This window comes from Balaenoptera physalus (assembly GCF_965194825.1).
Source record: "Balaenoptera physalus genome assembly, chromosome: 12".
Classification (NCBI taxonomy): domain Eukaryota; kingdom Metazoa; phylum Chordata; class Mammalia; order Artiodactyla; family Balaenopteridae; genus Balaenoptera; species Balaenoptera physalus.
This window is the reverse complement of record NC_138897.1, coordinates 97014163-97031278: the sequence shown is the minus strand read 5'-3', so window position 1 is coordinate 97031278 and position 17116 is coordinate 97014163.

Below are 17116 nucleotides of genomic sequence, written 5' to 3'. Positions count from 1 at the left end.
TTTCGTTCCTTTTTATGGCTGAGTAATATTCCATTGTATATATGTACCACATCTTCTTGATCCATTCATCTGTCGATGGTCATTTAAGTTGCTCCCATGACCTGGCTATTGTAAATAGTGCTGCAATGAACATTGGGGTGCATGTGTCTTTTTGAATTATGGTTTTGTCTGGGTATATGCCACGTAGTGGGATTGCTGGCTCATATGGTAATTAGAATTTCAGTTTTGTTTTTTTTTTTAAATAATAAATGTATTTATTTATTTATTTTTGGCTGCATTGGGTCTTTTTTTTTTAACATCTTTATTGAAGTATAATTGCTTTACAATGGTGTGTTAGTTTCTGCTTTATAAGAAAGTGAATCAGTTATACATATACATATGTTCCCATATCTCTTCCCTCTTGCATCTCCCTCCCTCCCACCCTCCCCATCCCACCCCTCTAGGCGGTCACAAAGCACCGAGCTGATCTCCCTGTGCTATGCAGCTGCTTCCCACTAGCTATCTATTTTACATTTGGTAGTGTATATATGTCCATGACACTCTCTCACCCTGTCACATCTCACCCCTCCCCCTCCCCATATCCTCAAGTCCATTCTCTAGTAGGTCTGTGTCTTTATTCAGGTCTTGCCACTAGGTTCTTCATGGCCTTTTTTTTTTTTTCCTTAGATTCCATATATATGTGTTAGCATACTGTATTTGTTTTTCTCTTTCTGACTTACTTCACTCTGTATGACAGACTCTAACTCCATCCACCTCATTACGAATACCTCCATTTCATTTCTTTTTATGGCTGAGTAATATTCCATTGTATATATGTGCCACACCTTCTTTATCCATTCATCCGATGATGGACACTTAGGTTGCTTCCATGTCCTGGCTATTGTAAATAGAGCTGCAATGAACATTTTGGTACATGATTCTTTTTGAAATATGGTTTTCTCAGGGTATATGCCCAGTAGTGGGATTGCTGGGTCATATGGTAGTTCTATTTGTAGTTTTTTAAGGAACCTCCATACTGTTCTCCACAGTGGCTGTATCAATTTACATTCCCACCAACAGTGCAAGAGGGTTCCCTTTTCTCCACACCCTCTCCAGCATTTGTTGTTTGTAGATTTTCGGATGATGCCCATTCTAACTGGTGTGAGGTGATATCTCATTGTAGTTTTGATTTGCATTTCTCTAATAAATAGTGTTGTTGAGCAGCTTTTCATGTGCCTCTTGGCCATCTGTATGTCTTCTTTGGAGAAATGTCTATTTAGGTCTTCTGCCCATTTTTGGATTGGGTTGTTTGTTTCTTTAATACTGAACTGAATGAGCTGTTTATATATTTTGGAGATTAATCCTTTGTCCGTTGATTCGTATGCAAATATTTTCTCCCATTCTGAGGGTTATCTTTTCGTCTTGCTTATAGTTTCCTTTGCTGTGCAAAAGCTTTTAAGTTTCATTAGGTCCCATTTGTTTATTTTTGTTTTTATTTCCATTACTCTAGAGGGTGGGTCAAAAAAGATCTTGCTGTGAATTATGTCAAAGAGTGTTTTTCCTATATTTTCCTCTAAGAGTTTTATAGTGTCCAGTCTTACATTTAGGTCTCTAATCCATTTTGAGTTTATTTTTGTGTATGGTGTTAGGGAGTGTTCTAATTTCATTCTTTTATGTGTAGCTGTCCAGTTTTCCCAGCACCACTAATTGAAGAGACTGTCTTTTCTACATTGTATATCCTTGCCTCCTTGTCGTAGACTAGTTGACCATAGGTGTGTGGGTTTATCTCTGGGCTTTCTATCCTGTTCCATTGATCTATATTTCTGTTTTTGTGCCAGTACCATATTGTCTTGATTACTGTAGCTTTGTAGTATAGTCTGAAGTCAGAGAGTCTGATTCCTTCAGCTCCGCTTTTTTCCCTCAAGACTGCTTTGGCTATTCGGGGTCTTTTGTGTCTCCATACAAATTTTAAGATTTTTTGTCCTACTTCTGTAAAAAATACCATTGGTAATTTTATAGGGATTGCATTGAATCTGTAGATTGCTTTAGGTAGTATAGTCATTTTCACAATATTGCTTCTTTCAGTCCAAGAACATGGTTTATCTCTCCATCTGTTTGTGTCATCTTTGATTTCTTTCATCAGTGATGTATAGTTTTCTGAGTACAGGTCTTTTACCTCCTTAGGTAGGTTTATTCCTGGGTATTTTATTTTTTGTTGCAGTGGTGAATGGGATTGTTTCCTTAATTTCTCTTTCTGATCATTTGTTGTTAGTGTATAGGAATGCAAAAGATTTCTGTGCATTAATCTTGTATCCTGCAACTTTACCAAATTCATTGATTAGCTCTAGTAGTTTTCTGGTGGCATTTTTAGGATTCTCTATGTATAGTATATCATGTCATCTGTAAACAGTGACAGTTTTAATTCTTCTTTTCCAATTTGTATTCCTTTTATTTCTTTTTCTTCTCTGATTGCCATGGCTAGGACTTCCAAAACTATGTTAAATAATAGTGGTGAGAGTGGACATCCTTGTCCCTGATCTTAGAGGAAATGCTTTCAGTTTTTCACCATTGAGAATGATGTTTGTTGTCGGTTTGTTGTATATGGCCTTTATTATGTTGAGGTAGATTCCCTCTGTGCCCACTTTCTGGAGAGTTTTTATCATAAATCAGTGTTGAATTTTGTCAAAAGCTTTTTCTGCATCTACTGAGATGATCATATGGTTTTTATTCTTCATTTTGTTAATATGGTGTATCACATTGATTGATTTGCGAATATTGAAGAATCCATGCATCCCTGGGATAAATCACACTTGATCATGGTGTATGATCCTTTTAATGTGTTGTTGGATTCTGTTTGCTAGTATTTTGTTGAGGATTTTTGCGTCTATATTCATCAGTGATATTGGTCGGTAATTTTCTTTTTTTGTAGTATCTTTTTCTGGGTTTGGTATCAGGGTGATGGTGGCCTCGTAGAATGAGTTTGGGAGTGTTCCTTCCTCTGCAATTTTTTGGAAGAGTTTGAGAAGGATAGGTGTTGGCTCTTCTCTAAATGTTTGATAGAATTCACCTGTGAAGCCATCTGGTCCTGGACTTTCGTTTGTTGGAAGATTTTTAATCACGGTTTCAATTTCATTACTTGTGATTGGTCTGTTCATATTTTCTGTTTCTTCCTGGTTCAGTCTTGGAGGGTTATACCTTTCTAAGAATTTGTCCGTTTCTTCCAGGCTGTCCATTTTATTGGCATAGAGTTGCCTGGAGTAGTCTCTTAGGATGCTTTGTATTTCTGTGGTGTCCATTGTAACTTCTCCTTTTTCAGTTCTAATTTTATTGATTTGAGTCCTCTCCCTCTTTTTCTTGATGAGTCTGGCTAATGGTTTATCAATTTTGTTTATCTTCTCAAAGAACCATCTTTTGGTTTTATTGACCTTTGCTATTGTTTTCTTTGTTTCTATTTCATTTATTTCTGCTCTGATCTTTATGACTTCTTTCCTTCTTCTAACTTTGGGTTTTGTTTGTTCTTCTTTCTCTAGTTCCTTTAGGTGTAAGATTAGATTGTTTATTTGAGATGTTTGTTGTTTCTTGAGGTAGGATTGTAATGCTATAAACTTCCCTCTTAGAACTGCTTTTGCTGTATCCCATAGGTTTTAGATCGTTGTGTTTTCATTGTCATTTGTCCCTAGGTATTTTTTGATTTCCTCTTTGATTTCTTCAGTGATCTCTTGGTTATTTAGTAACGTATTGTTTGGCTTCCATGTGTTTGTGTTTTTTATGTTTTTTTCCCTGTAATTGATTTCTAATCTCATAGCATTGTGGTCAGAAAAGATGCTTGATATGATTTCAATTTTCTTAAATTTACTGAGGCTTGATTTGTGACCCAAGATGTGATCTATCCTGGAGAATGTTCCGTGCACACTTGAGAAGAAAGTGTAATCTGCTGTTTTTGGATGGAATGTCCTATAAATATCAATTAAATCTATCTGGTCTATTGTGTCATTTAAAGCTTGTGTTTCCTCCTACCTCAACATAATAAAGCCCATATATGACAAACCCACAGCAAACATCATTCTCAATGGTGAAAAACTGGAAGCATTTCCTCTAAGATCAGGAACGAGACAAGGATGTCCACTCTCACCACTATTATTCAACATAGTTTTGGAAGGCCTAGCCATGGCAATCAGAGAAGAAAAAGAAATAAAAGGAATACAAATTGGAAAAGAAGAAGTAAAACTGTCACTGTTTACAGATGACATGATACTATACATAGAGAATCCTAAAAATGCCACCAGAAAACTACTAGAGCTAATCAATGAATTTGGTAAAGTTGCAGGATACAAAATTCATGCACAGAAATCTCTTGCATTCCTATACACTAATGATGAAATATCTGAAAGAGAAATTATGGAAACACTCCCATTTACCATTGCAACAAAAAGAATAAAATACCTAGGAATAAACCTACCTAGGGAAACAAAAGACCTGTATGCAGAAAACTATGAGACACTGATGAAAGAAATTAAAGATGATACCAACAGAGGGAGAGATATACCATGTTCTTGGATTGGAAGAATCAATATTGTGAAAATGACTATACTACCCAAAGCAATCTACAGATTCAATGCAATCCCTATCAAATTACCAATGGCATTTTTTATGGAACTAGAACAAATCATCTTAAAATGTGTATGGAGACACAAAAGACCCCGAATAGCCAAAGCAGTCTTAAGGGAAAAAAGCGGAGCTGGAGGAATCAGACTCCCTGGCTTCAGACTATACTACAAAGCTACAGTAATCAAGACAATATGGTACTGGCACAAAAACAGAAACATAGATGAATGGAACAAGATAGAAAGCCCAGAGATAAACTCAGGCACCTATGGTCAACTAATCTATGACAAAGGAGGCAAGGATATACAATGGAGAAAAGACAGTCTCTTCAATAAGTGATGCTGGGAAAACTGGACAGCTACACGTAAAAGAATGAAATTAGAACACTCCCTAACACCATACACAAAAATAAACTCAAAATGGATTAGAGACCTAAATGTAAGACTGGACACTATAAAACTCTTAGATGAAAATATAGGAAAAACACTCTTTGACATAATTCACAGCAAGATCTTTTTTGACCCACCCTCTAGAGTAATGGAAATAAAAACAAAAATAAACAAATGGGACCTAATGAAACTTAAAAGCTTTTGCACAGCAAAGGAAACCATAAACAAGACCAAAAGACAGCCCTCAGAATGGGAGAAAATACTTGCAAACGAATCAACGGACAAAGGATTAATCTCCAAAATATATAAACAGCTCATTCAGCTCAATATTAAAGAAACAAACAACCCAATCCAAAAATGGGCAGAAGACCTAAATAAACATTTCTCCAAAGAAGACATACAGATGGCCAAGAAGCACATGAAAAGATGCTCAACATCACTAATTATTAGAGAAATGCAAATCAAAACTACAATGAGGTATCAACTCAAACCAGTTAGATAGGGCATCATCAGAAAATCTACAAACAACAAATGCTGGAGAGGGTGTGGAGAAAAGGGAACCCTTTTGCACTGTTGGTGGGAATGTAAATTGATACAGCCACTATGGAGAACAGTATGGAGGTTCCTTAAAAAACTAAAAATAGATTTACCATATGACCCAGCAATCCCACTACTGGGTGTATACCCAGAGAAAACCATAATTCAAAAAGACACATGCACCCCAATGTTCATTGCAGCACTATTTACAATAGCCAGGTCATGGAAGCAACCTAAATGCCCATCGACAGACAAATGGATCAAGAAGATGTGGTACATATATACAATGGAATATTACTCAGCCATAAAAAGGAATGAAATTGAGTCATTTGTTGAGACGTGGATGGATCTAGAGGCTGTCATACAGAGTGAAGTAAGTCAGAAAGAGAAAAACAAATATCGTGTATTAACGCATGTATGTGGAACCTAGAAAAATGGTACAGATGAGCCGGTTTGCAGGGCAGAAGTTGAGACACAGATGTAGAGAACAGACATATGGACACCGAGGGGGGAAAACTGCGATGGGGTGGGGATGGTGGTGTGCTGAATTGGGCGATTGGGATTGACATGTATACACTGATGTGTATAAAATTGATGACTAATAAGAACCTGCAGTATAAACAAACAAACAAACAAAACAACTAATACTAAACTTTCATTGGATTATTTGTATGGAAATATGTTAATATAAATGTTTCAGACATTCCATGAAATTTCTAAAAATCTTATATGTTCTGGTATAATGTTATAAGTCATAATTCTGGTTATTACTTTAAAATGTATATCTCAGAAATAACTAAAAAATAAATAAATAAATAAAGCTTGTGTTTCCTTATTAATTTTGTGTCTGGATGATCTGTCCATTGGTGTAAGTGAGGTGATAAGGTCCCCCACTCTTATTGTGTTACTGTCGATTTCTTCTTTTATGGCTGTTAGCATTTGCCTTATGTATTGAGGTGCTCCTATGTTGGATGCATATATATTTATAATTGTAATATCTTCTTCTTGGATTCATCCCTTGATTATTATGTAGTGTCCGTCCTTGTCTCTTGTAACATTATTTTAAAGTCTGTTTTATCTGATATGAGTATTGTGACTCCAGCTTTCTTTTGATTTCCATTTGCATGGAATATCTTTTTCCATCCCTTCACTTTCTGGCTGTATGTGTCCCTAGGTCTGAAGTGGGTTTCTTGTAGACAGCATATATATGGGTCTTGTTTTTGTATGCATTCAGCAAGCCTGTGTCTCTTGGTTGGAGCATTTAATCCATTCACATTTAAGGTAATTATCGATATGTATGTTCCTATTACCATTTTCTTAATTGTTTTGGGTTTGTTTTTGTAGGTCCTTTTCTTCTCTTGTGTTTCTCACTTAGAGAAGTTCCTTTAGCATTTGTTGTAGAGCTGGTTAGGTGGTGCTGAATTCTCTTAGCTTTTGCTTGTCTATAAAGCTTTTGATTTCTCCATCGAATCTGAATGAGATCCTTGCTGAGTAGAGTAATCTTGGTTGTAGGTTCTTCCCTTTCATCACTTTAAATATGTCATGCCACTCCCTTCTGGCTTGTAGAGTTTCTGCTGAGAAATCAGCTGTTAACCTTATGGTAGTTCCCTTGTATGTTGTCATTTTTCCCTTATTGCTTTTAATAAGTTTTCTTTGTCTTTAATTTTTGTCAATTTGATTACTGTGTCTTGGTGTGTTTCTCTTTGGGTTTATCCTGCCTGGACCCTCTGCACTTCCTGGAATTGGGTGGCTGTTTCCTTTCCCATGTTAGGGAATTTTTCAACTATAATCTCTTCAAATATTTTCTCAGGTCCTTTCTCTCTCTTCTTCTTCTGGGACCCCTATAATGCAAATGTTGTTGTGTTTAGTGTTGTCCCAGAGGCCTCTTAGGCTGTCTTCATTTCTTTTCATTCTTTTTTCTTTATTCTGTTCTGCAGCAGTAAATTCCACCATTCTGTCTTCCAGGTCACTTATCCGTTCTTCTGCCTCAGTTATTCTGCTCTTGATTCTTCTAGTGTATTTTTCATTTCAGTTATTGTATTATTTATCTCTGTTTGTTTGTTCTTTAATTCTTCAAAGTCTTTGTTAAACATTTCTTGCATCTTCTCAATGTTTGCCTCCATTCTTTTTCCAAGGTCCTGGATCATCTTCACTATCATTATTCTGAATTCTTTTTCTGGAAGGTTGCCTATCTCCACTTCATTTAGTTGTTTTTCTGGGGTTTTATCTTGTTCCTTCATCTGGTACATAGCCCTCTGCCTTTTCATCTTGTCTTTCTGTGAATGTGGTTTTTGTTCCATGGGCTGCAGGATTATAGTTCTTCTTGCTTCTGCTGTCTGCCCTCTCCAGTGCTTTTTTTATGTATGGGAAGATGCAAAGTCTGGACTCACTGAAATCGTTCTTTTGATATGCGCCTCAGCTATCTGGGGCCAGGATCCTGTGTTTTCTCATCCTGAGTTTCCTCAAGGCTCACCATCGGGGCAGCTGTAATGTGATGGCTTGATGGCTGCAACATCCTTTGTTTACTGATATGGCAGGCAATATTTAACTATAAATTAATAACATAATTTCAAAAGGTCTTTCTGCCTGAAAATCTTTTTTTAAAAAAGCTTTCTATTCAACAAATAGCGAGGGAAATACAGACAAAACCATAGACAACACTGTACAAGAATTTGTGGGAGAAACTTAAAGCAGTGATGACAGGAAATTTCATAATCTTAAGTAATTATAACAGTAAAAAACAAAACAATAAGTGAGTTGAATTCTCAAAAAGCGAAAGAACAAAGTAAACCTAAAGAAGGCAAAGGAGAGGAAATATTAAAGATAAAAGCAAGAAACAATCCAAGGGCTTCTCTGGTGGCGCAGTGGTTGAGAATCTGCCTGCCAATGCAGGCGACACGGGTTCGAGCCCTGGTCTGGGAAGATCCCACATGCCGCGGAGCAACTAGGCCTGTGAGCCACAATTACTGAGCCTGCGCGTCTGGAGCCTGTGCTCCGCAACAAGAAAGGCCGCGATAGCGAGAGGCCCGCGCACCGCGATGAAGAGTGGCCCCCACTTGCCACAACTAGAGAAAGCCCTCGCACAGAAACGAAGGCCCAACACAGCCATAAATAAATAAATAAAAATTGAAAAAAAAAGAAACTATCCAAAATCAGCAGGAACAGAAAAGACTGAAATAACACTATGAATCCACTCAAAGTAACAGACAGCTATAGAACACTGTCTCTAAAGATTGTTAAATATGCATAATTTTTACATTTTTACATGTGCATGAAACATTCTCCAAGATAGGTTCTATGTTGGACCACAAAAACGTCTTAATAAATTTGAAAGGATTGAACTCATAAAAATTATGTTTTCTGACAACAATGGAACTAAATTAGAAATCAACCCCAGAAAAATTGTAGGAAATCCCCAGGTTTTTGGAAATTAAAAAACACATTTTTAAGCAACCCCTAGCTCAAAGAAGAAATCATAGGAAAATTAGAAAATACTTTGAACCAAATTAAAATGAAAATGCAACATATCCAAAAGTCTAAATTACCAGAAATTCAAATCCTGAGCTCTTTCCTTTATTCCACTTACCTCCCATTTAATCTTCCCTTTCTATTTGAACCCAGACCTGCTCAGTCACTGTTATGGTTTCATAAAATTCCCAAGCAAATTGTATTTGTAACAAGTCCCAAACACATTCTATGCCTGGTTCTCTGATTGAAGGAAACTCAGCACTTAAGATCTTTCTTAGGCTGTCCTACCATTTGGTTTGCCATTTTATGTCATTTAAGTAAATTTAAATGGATAATCCCTAATCTTATTGTCTTTCCAGATCTTACCATGTTAGACCTTAGTCTCCTGTTAATCCAAGTCTCCTTATTCATAATTATGAAACTTTTGTTATGGTGTAAACCTGCTACTGCCTTAAAACAATGCAGAACTATTTTTAGGGAAGAGGGTCTAGGATTGCTATTGGGTATGAGGGAACGGAAGGAGGTCTTGGAAAAGTGCATGAGGGAAATAGACATCTGTAAGAATAATTAATGACAGTGTGTAGACAAGAGGAGACCAACGAGGGCATTTCAGTGTGTAGGATATGACAGAATACAACACAAAGATAACCATTCTGTTCATAGAAGATTAGGGACAGTAATTGGGGCAACTGCATGCAAAAAGGAAGTAGAGCTGCAACAATGAATAAATACATACCTTTTTGTTTCTATATTTTTCAGTGATTTAGCTTAGGTTTTTTGTTTTAATTGGCATGGGAACTGATGCTGGAAATGAGGTAGGAGGTGGATGGGCTCTGGGGCTGAGCAGCTGGAATTTGTCAAGCTGAGTAAATTGGGGTTTGTCTCCCCCTGACACTTCAAGGAAAAAGTTAATGGCAGGAGCTGAGCTCTGTTGGAGTAAAGAGATAAATGACCACATCTACCACTCCTGAGGTCAAGGAGACCTCCCCAACTGCACATGCACAGAAAGGCTCCTCAGGGGTCAGAAAGGGAGGGGCTGCTATCCCGTAATAGGTGCTGTCAATCTCCCAGAGACTCCCACGCTGGAATCCATCTTGGCTAAAAAATGCGCACACATGGTGAGGGCCCTGGGCCAGGTCAGATGTGGGAAACAAAGCAAGATTATTGGCCAGAGGAAAACAAAGACTCAGAAGAACTGCCCTCAGATAAGTGATTTAAATCACCTCTCTGGCGAGCTCCTCATTAAGGAGGATGCCTGCACTCTTTTCCTGGTGCGTATTTCTGCCTTGCTTCTGCCTTAAATAAATAAACTGCTTCTCTGTGTGCTCTCCCACATGTTGTGCTGTGTCTCTAATAATAAACTTTGTGCCTGTTTTCAAGTTTTTGTCTCCTTGAAAAACTTTTGTTTTCAAAGGGGACAGGAGCCAGGGCAGCTCTGCTTCTAGCCTCTAGCTTCTGGTGGTCTAGTGGTTAGAATTCCTGGTTTTCACCCCAGCTACCCAGGTTCAATTCCTGGTCAGGGAACTAAGATCCTGCTTCAAGCCACCACTCACTGCTGTCTCCCTGAGATCAGAAACACCATGCCTAATTAATGCAGTAAATTTGTATTAAGAGTCGTTTGGATACAAATGCCAGAAATATAGCTCAAACTAGCTTAAACTAATGGAGAAAATGTATTAGTTTTATAACTGAAGGGGACAAGCAGTGGGCTTCAGGAATGGCTGGACTCATAGCTTCATTCGCCATTACTCTACTTTCTCCCTTTCTCTATTCTTCCCAATTGGCCTTTCCTCATGAAATAGCAGAGGAAAACTCACCTTTCTTTCATAATCGTTCTGGAAAATATGTGGGGATGGACTCTCATCATCCCTGAACAAGAGTCACAATGACTGATGGTCCAGGCCTTGCCCATTGTATAAAACCAATACTTCATTGTCTGAAGCTTTACTGAACCCACATAGACTAAGCATAGGAGAAAGGTTGTTTCCCAAAGAAAAACTGAGATGAATTATCAGAAGAAAGGGAATGGATGTAGGGAAGGCAAAAATAGAATTTCTCAGGTCCTCTAGTTCTAGAATTACTCCCCTGATACATGAATTCACCCTGTTCCATGGGACAGTCACAGCATGAGGAAGCACTATACACACTTTCAATTTGCTCAGGTCATATCGCAAAGCCTCCAAATTCATTCTTGTCTATCCCAGTGAATTTTGATCCCACCATATTTATGAACTGTGGTAGGACTTGTAATTTGAACCATGTAAATTACTCCTATGGCCTTCATATCACATATCATTCTTTGTTTCCTCCTTGCATATCTTTATTTTTTTCTCTACTTAAATTCTAAGCTTCGGGTAAGAAAGTGCTCCTATTTATTTTGCTCCCAATTTTGGAAACAGTAGTTTCTCTTTAGATATTGAATTGGTTGGTTGATTTATATGGAAGATGCCTAGAAAAATTATTTCTCCATTTTTAAAATGGTCTTTTTCATAATAATTTCTTCTCAGTCTCAGCTTCCCTGATCTTCCATTCTCTTTCTGTGCTTTTATTTTGTGTGTGGGAAATCTACTATATAAGCCTAGGACTTTAATACTAAGGGACTCAGCAAAAGATGAGACAAATATATTTCTCTAACAGACACTTATAAAGTAACTGGAACAAGAAGTGTACACAGGTAGCAGGTTGAGTTTTGCAGGAAGCAGACTTTGTAATGGAGATTTATGAGCGGATGGTTTGTAAGGGAATGAGGGAAGCAGGACTGGACAGAGGGGAAATTTGAACAGAGATCCATTTACAAAGGAGGCCTCAGCTAAGCTTGCAAAGGTCTCTGAAGCGGGCCCTTCAGAGATATCCAAAATTGAGGCAAAGGGGTGGGGACTTTGTACCCCCATATTGACCAGTTGTTGGATACAGGCTGTCCCCAAGGAGGAGGCTAATCTTGGGTGAGGCAGCTCCTTCAGCTGAGGGCAAATTCTTGAGAGGGACTCATTTGTGGCCTCTTAGAAGGCACCACAATTGGTAGCTGGACGGATCAGTGCCTCAGTCCTTAAGGAGGTTCTGGGTCGCACATCAGAACACCCACGACAACACACAAGGCAGTAAGCCTCTGAGATAAGATTTTGCAGAAAAATCAGTCTATTGTTACAAAGTCAGCTTTTAAAAAGAACTAGGGGACTTCCCTGGTGGCACAGTGGTTAAGAATCTGCCTGCCAGTGCAGGGGACATGGGTTCGAGCCCTGGTCCAGGAAGATCCCACGTGCCGCAGAGCAACTAAGCCCTCGTGCCACAACTACTGAGCCTGTGCACCAAAACTACTGAAGCCTGTGCTCTAGAGCCTGCGAGCCACAACTACTGAGCTCGTGAGCCTACAGCCCATGCTCCGCAATAAAAGCCCGTGCACCTACAGTCCATGCTCCACTGCAGTGAGGAGCCCGCGCACCGCAACGAAGAGTAGCCCCCGCTCGCCACAACTAGAGAAAGCCCGCATGCAGCAACGAAGACCCAACGCAGCCAAAAATAAATAAATGAATAAATAAATTTATAAAAAAATTAAAAATGAAAAGAACTAGGCAAAACCACCATAAGACATAACCTGCATAGGGTCAGTACCTATACTTAATAAGAAAACTCATTCAGTTTGAGGGAAAGTAGTATTTATGCCAATAACGATTTTCAGAGTTCAATCAGGTACACAGATTTAGAGTGACCCCAATTTTTTTTCAGATAGAAAACTTCCTCTTTATTTTTCATTCTGAAAAGTCAAGCCTGAAATTTCACACAGACTCTTCAGTGAGTAGGCCTGTATTGTATTTTTCTTTTCTGAGTCACAACTTTGTATTTTGACCACCTAGGTTTGAATTTTTGATATACTACTAAATAGCTTTGTGGCACTGGGTTTAAATAAAAGTGGTCAGTAATTTTATCTATTATCATCTTTATTGCTATTCTTGTCATTATGACATGTGTAGAGTTGCAGGGCAGATGTCTGGGAAGCTCTTGAAGGTTTTCGGTTAGCACCAGTAATATAAATTGATATTTTAAAAACATGAGTCTTAGATACAGAATGTTTTGGAGGTTGGAGGGAGAGAGTTCACCACTTATTACATGATTGCAGATATACTGCGAAGAATATGATTCTAAATCGACTTTTCTCTAATTCTTTAACTTAATAATATTTTCCTGTGTTATTATTTCCCTTTATTGTATCCAGTGGTTTTCAAAGTTTAGGATTCGTTGGAATCACCTTAGTAAAACATGTGTTCTTTCCAGAGGATGAGACTTGGACATTTGTATTTTTAACAAACTTGCTGCATGAATACAATGCTTGTTGAAGCATGAGAATCACTGATTTACCTCTTTCTCTAATATCCTTTGTCACATTCCTAGACAAAAATCTCCTAATTTTCAGTGTTACTGTTCAATTTTTAGATTGCAAATCCATAGTAAAGAACTGTCTGTGTCATTCACGTATTATTTGATATTTAATGATCCCACTTTTAGTATAGAAGTCTCCTTTCTTCAAAACTAGGAAATCAAAGTAGGAATTTTTTTTTTCTTTCATGCAGGAGTCTAGGATATTTCTGAAGGTAACTCATCCCAACACAAAATGATGGAAAAACTTTTAAGCCACAGTCTTAAGTGTTCCAGTTTCAGAGAGAATTAGGAATGTAAAGACCAGTGTATGAAACAGAAGGGAAATCAGAAGGCACTTTCAGCACCTAACAAGAAATCCCTTCTTTCAGCCAATACACAAATCTTAGTCTATATCTGGGAATTCTTAGTGGAGAGAAACCTTGCGAACATTCTAAGTGTGAAAAATATCTTAGCTCTAACATAGTTCTAACCCAACATCAGAAAATACATGCTGGAATCAAACCCTATGAAGATAATCCCTCGTGTACAGATCAAACATTACTTCACGCCCCATAACCATTCGTGTAGAAAATCTCTCTGAACGCAAGGAATGTGGAAAAGCCTTTAACTATTACTTTCTCCTTATTGATTAGCAGGATGTTTATAAAAGGTTCTAACTATAAGCAACGTGGGAAGATTTTTAGTTATTGCTCAAGCCTTGTTAAACATCGGAGGATTCATACTGAAGAAGGACCCTGTGAGTTTAATGAGTGTGATAGCCTTCAGACACCTTTAAGACTTCACTGCACATCAGAGACTTCTAAGCCAAGAGTCAACTTTACCCAAATCAAACCGAGAGAACAGGTCCCATGCGCACTCTGAAGAGTCTAAAGAACCAGTTGGGGGCTTCCTTGGTGGCACAGTGGTTAAGAGTCCCCCTGCCAATGCAGGGGACACGGGTTCAAGCCCTGGTCCGGGAAGATCCCACATGCCGCGGAGCAAATAAACCTGTGTGCCACAACTACTGAGCCTGCTCTCTAGAGCCTGTGAGCCACAACTGCTAAATCCTGCACACCTAGAGCCCGTGCTCCGCAACAACAAAAGCCACCGTAATGAGAAGCTCGCGCACTGCAACGAAGAGGAGCCCCTGCTCGCCGCAACTAGAGAAAGCCCGTGCACAGCAACGAAGACCCAACGCAGTCAAAAATAAATAAGCAAAATAAATAAGTTTATTAAAAAGAAAAAGAAGAACCAGTTGTAGGAGTGTTAACTAAATTGCCTACTTAAAAAACAAAACCAAACCTTCTTTGCCACTTAAAAAGGCATTAAGTAGTTGATCCAACTTACTTAGGAAATCAACTGATTTATCACAATAAATTAGCACCAAAGGAAGCTAGGTGAAAAATGAATACAAAGTTAATAATTTTCACCATATCATCAACAAATTGTAACCAGGTGTTGGGCTCATTCCAAAGAGTGATGGAGGTGCAAAGAACAATGTCAAGATCGTCAAGATCGAGACTCTACAGGGTATCATAGTTAAGATGTAACTAGCAGCAGTAAGCACTCTAAACTTTCACTGACAAAGAGGATGAAGTACATACCTAAGTGCTCAGGTCATCTTGTTCTGTTGATCTTGAGCAGAAGTTGTCCTCTTCATGCAGTCATCTGCTTCTGAAAATTTCCTAAGACCCTTCAGTGTGATGCCTCCAGCTGGTACTGTTTCCCAGTTATTTAAGAATGACAAGTCTTGGGACTTCCCTGGTGCTCCAGTGGTTAAGACTCCACGCTCCCAATGCAGGGGGCCCAGGTTCCATCCCTGGTCAGGGAACTAGATCCCGTATGCCGCAACTAAGAACCCGGCACAGCCAAATAAATAAATAAATATTAAAAAACAAAAACAAAACAAAAAAAGAATGAGAAGTCTTTTTACTTGAGACCAGGATCAACAACCTGGAGATTTAATGTTGTGTTTGTTAACAATAGTATTCATGTAAAGTTAAGACATAAAATGTATGACATATGATAAACACAGTCTGTGTGTAATAAAATTATACATGGAATGGCAGGCTACACAGCACATTCATTGCAATGATTGCTACAAGAGGAATGGTAATAGGAGGAAAGAGACTAAAGGCTCAGAGAACAGCAACTGAATATACAGTGTTTTAATTTTTTTGTTTTGTTTTTTTATTTTTTGATTAAAGAAGGATCTGAATCAAATATTACCAGATATGAATATCTGATCATTTGACTGTTTATGATCTCATTCTCTATACTTTCGTGTATTTTTAAAGTATTCTCAATTTAAGAAAACAATATTGGTGATAGTTTTATGATTTCTAACGATAATACTTCTTATATCATTATCCATTTATGAGACATTTATTTTCACATGTTGCGGTAGTAGTATCTCAGCACTTCTGTGCGTTGTTTTTTTTAATGGACATTCTAGGTTGAATTTATTTAAAGATTTTTCAGTATTTAATTAGATGATGATGCATGTTTCCCCCTTTAATCTACTGATATGGTGAAAAGTCCTGCAATGACTTCTACTTGTTTATGATATATGTTTTTAAATGTATTGCTTGATTCCATTTGCTATTTTTTTTAATTTTTCACATAAATATCATAACTGAGACTGCTTTACAGTTGTTGTTTTTTTATTTACTTTTGGTTATGGTGTAACTATTTTGCTATCTTTGTGTTAAGAAAAGGGTTCGGTCTAGATTTTTCAAGAAATTGGTAAGATTATATTCTTTGATAATGTGGAAGATTCACCAAGGAAAACACATGAGCCTGTAGCTAAGAACTTTTTTAAATTTTTAATTTTATTTTATTTTTGGCTGCATTGGGTCTTCGTTGCTGCACGCAGGCTTTCTCTAGTTGCGGCGAGCAGGGGCTACTCTTCACTGCGGTGTGCAGGCTTCTCATTGTGGTGGCTTCTCTTGTTGCGGAGCATAGGCTCTAGGCCCGCGGGCTTCAGTAGTTGTGGTTCGCAGGCTCCAGAGCGCAGACTCAGTAGTCGTGGCACACGGGCTTAGTTGCTCCACAGCATGTGGGATCCTCCTGGATCAGGGCTCGAACCTGTGTCCCCTGCATTGGCAGGCGATTCTTAACCACTGCACCACCAGGGAAGCCCCCTAAAAACATTTTTAACCATCACTTTAGGTCTAAAAAGATATTATTTTCTTAAGTTAATTACCTAACTATTCCTTTATATCACGTACTTCATTAAGTTCTAAATTTATTAACATAGTTCCTAGATTACATATAATTGAGCAAAATATTCTTTCACAAATATTTTAATTTGTTCTTTTTGGCTAATTTTCTTTTTTCATTACCAATTGTTTTTGCTGTTTCTTCTCACTTTTTGATAAAAATCTCTAGTATGATTTTATATTTTATTTAAAAAATTGGATTTATCAAGTTTAGTTTTTTCTATTTTAATTCCTTTTATATTCTGCTTTTATATTCTTTAATTTAATTCTCTTCCCATAATTACATTTTATTTCTCCCCAAATCCCTCATTTCATTTATTTTCATTCTTTTTGTTAGTACTGTTGAACTGGATAAAACGTACCTATACTACTACTTTGATTTTATAAATTACTTTGCTCTATGATCAAAACTGGAAGGGATGGTGAGCACATTGCGGGGGGGTTGGGGAGCGCAGGCTACATCCCACCGTCTGAACCGGGAGCCCCAGGCAGCCGCAAAGAGCTTGGCACCGGGAAACCTCACCCCTGTCCATCAGGGAGGCGCGCCGCGGAGGCCTCTGGGAA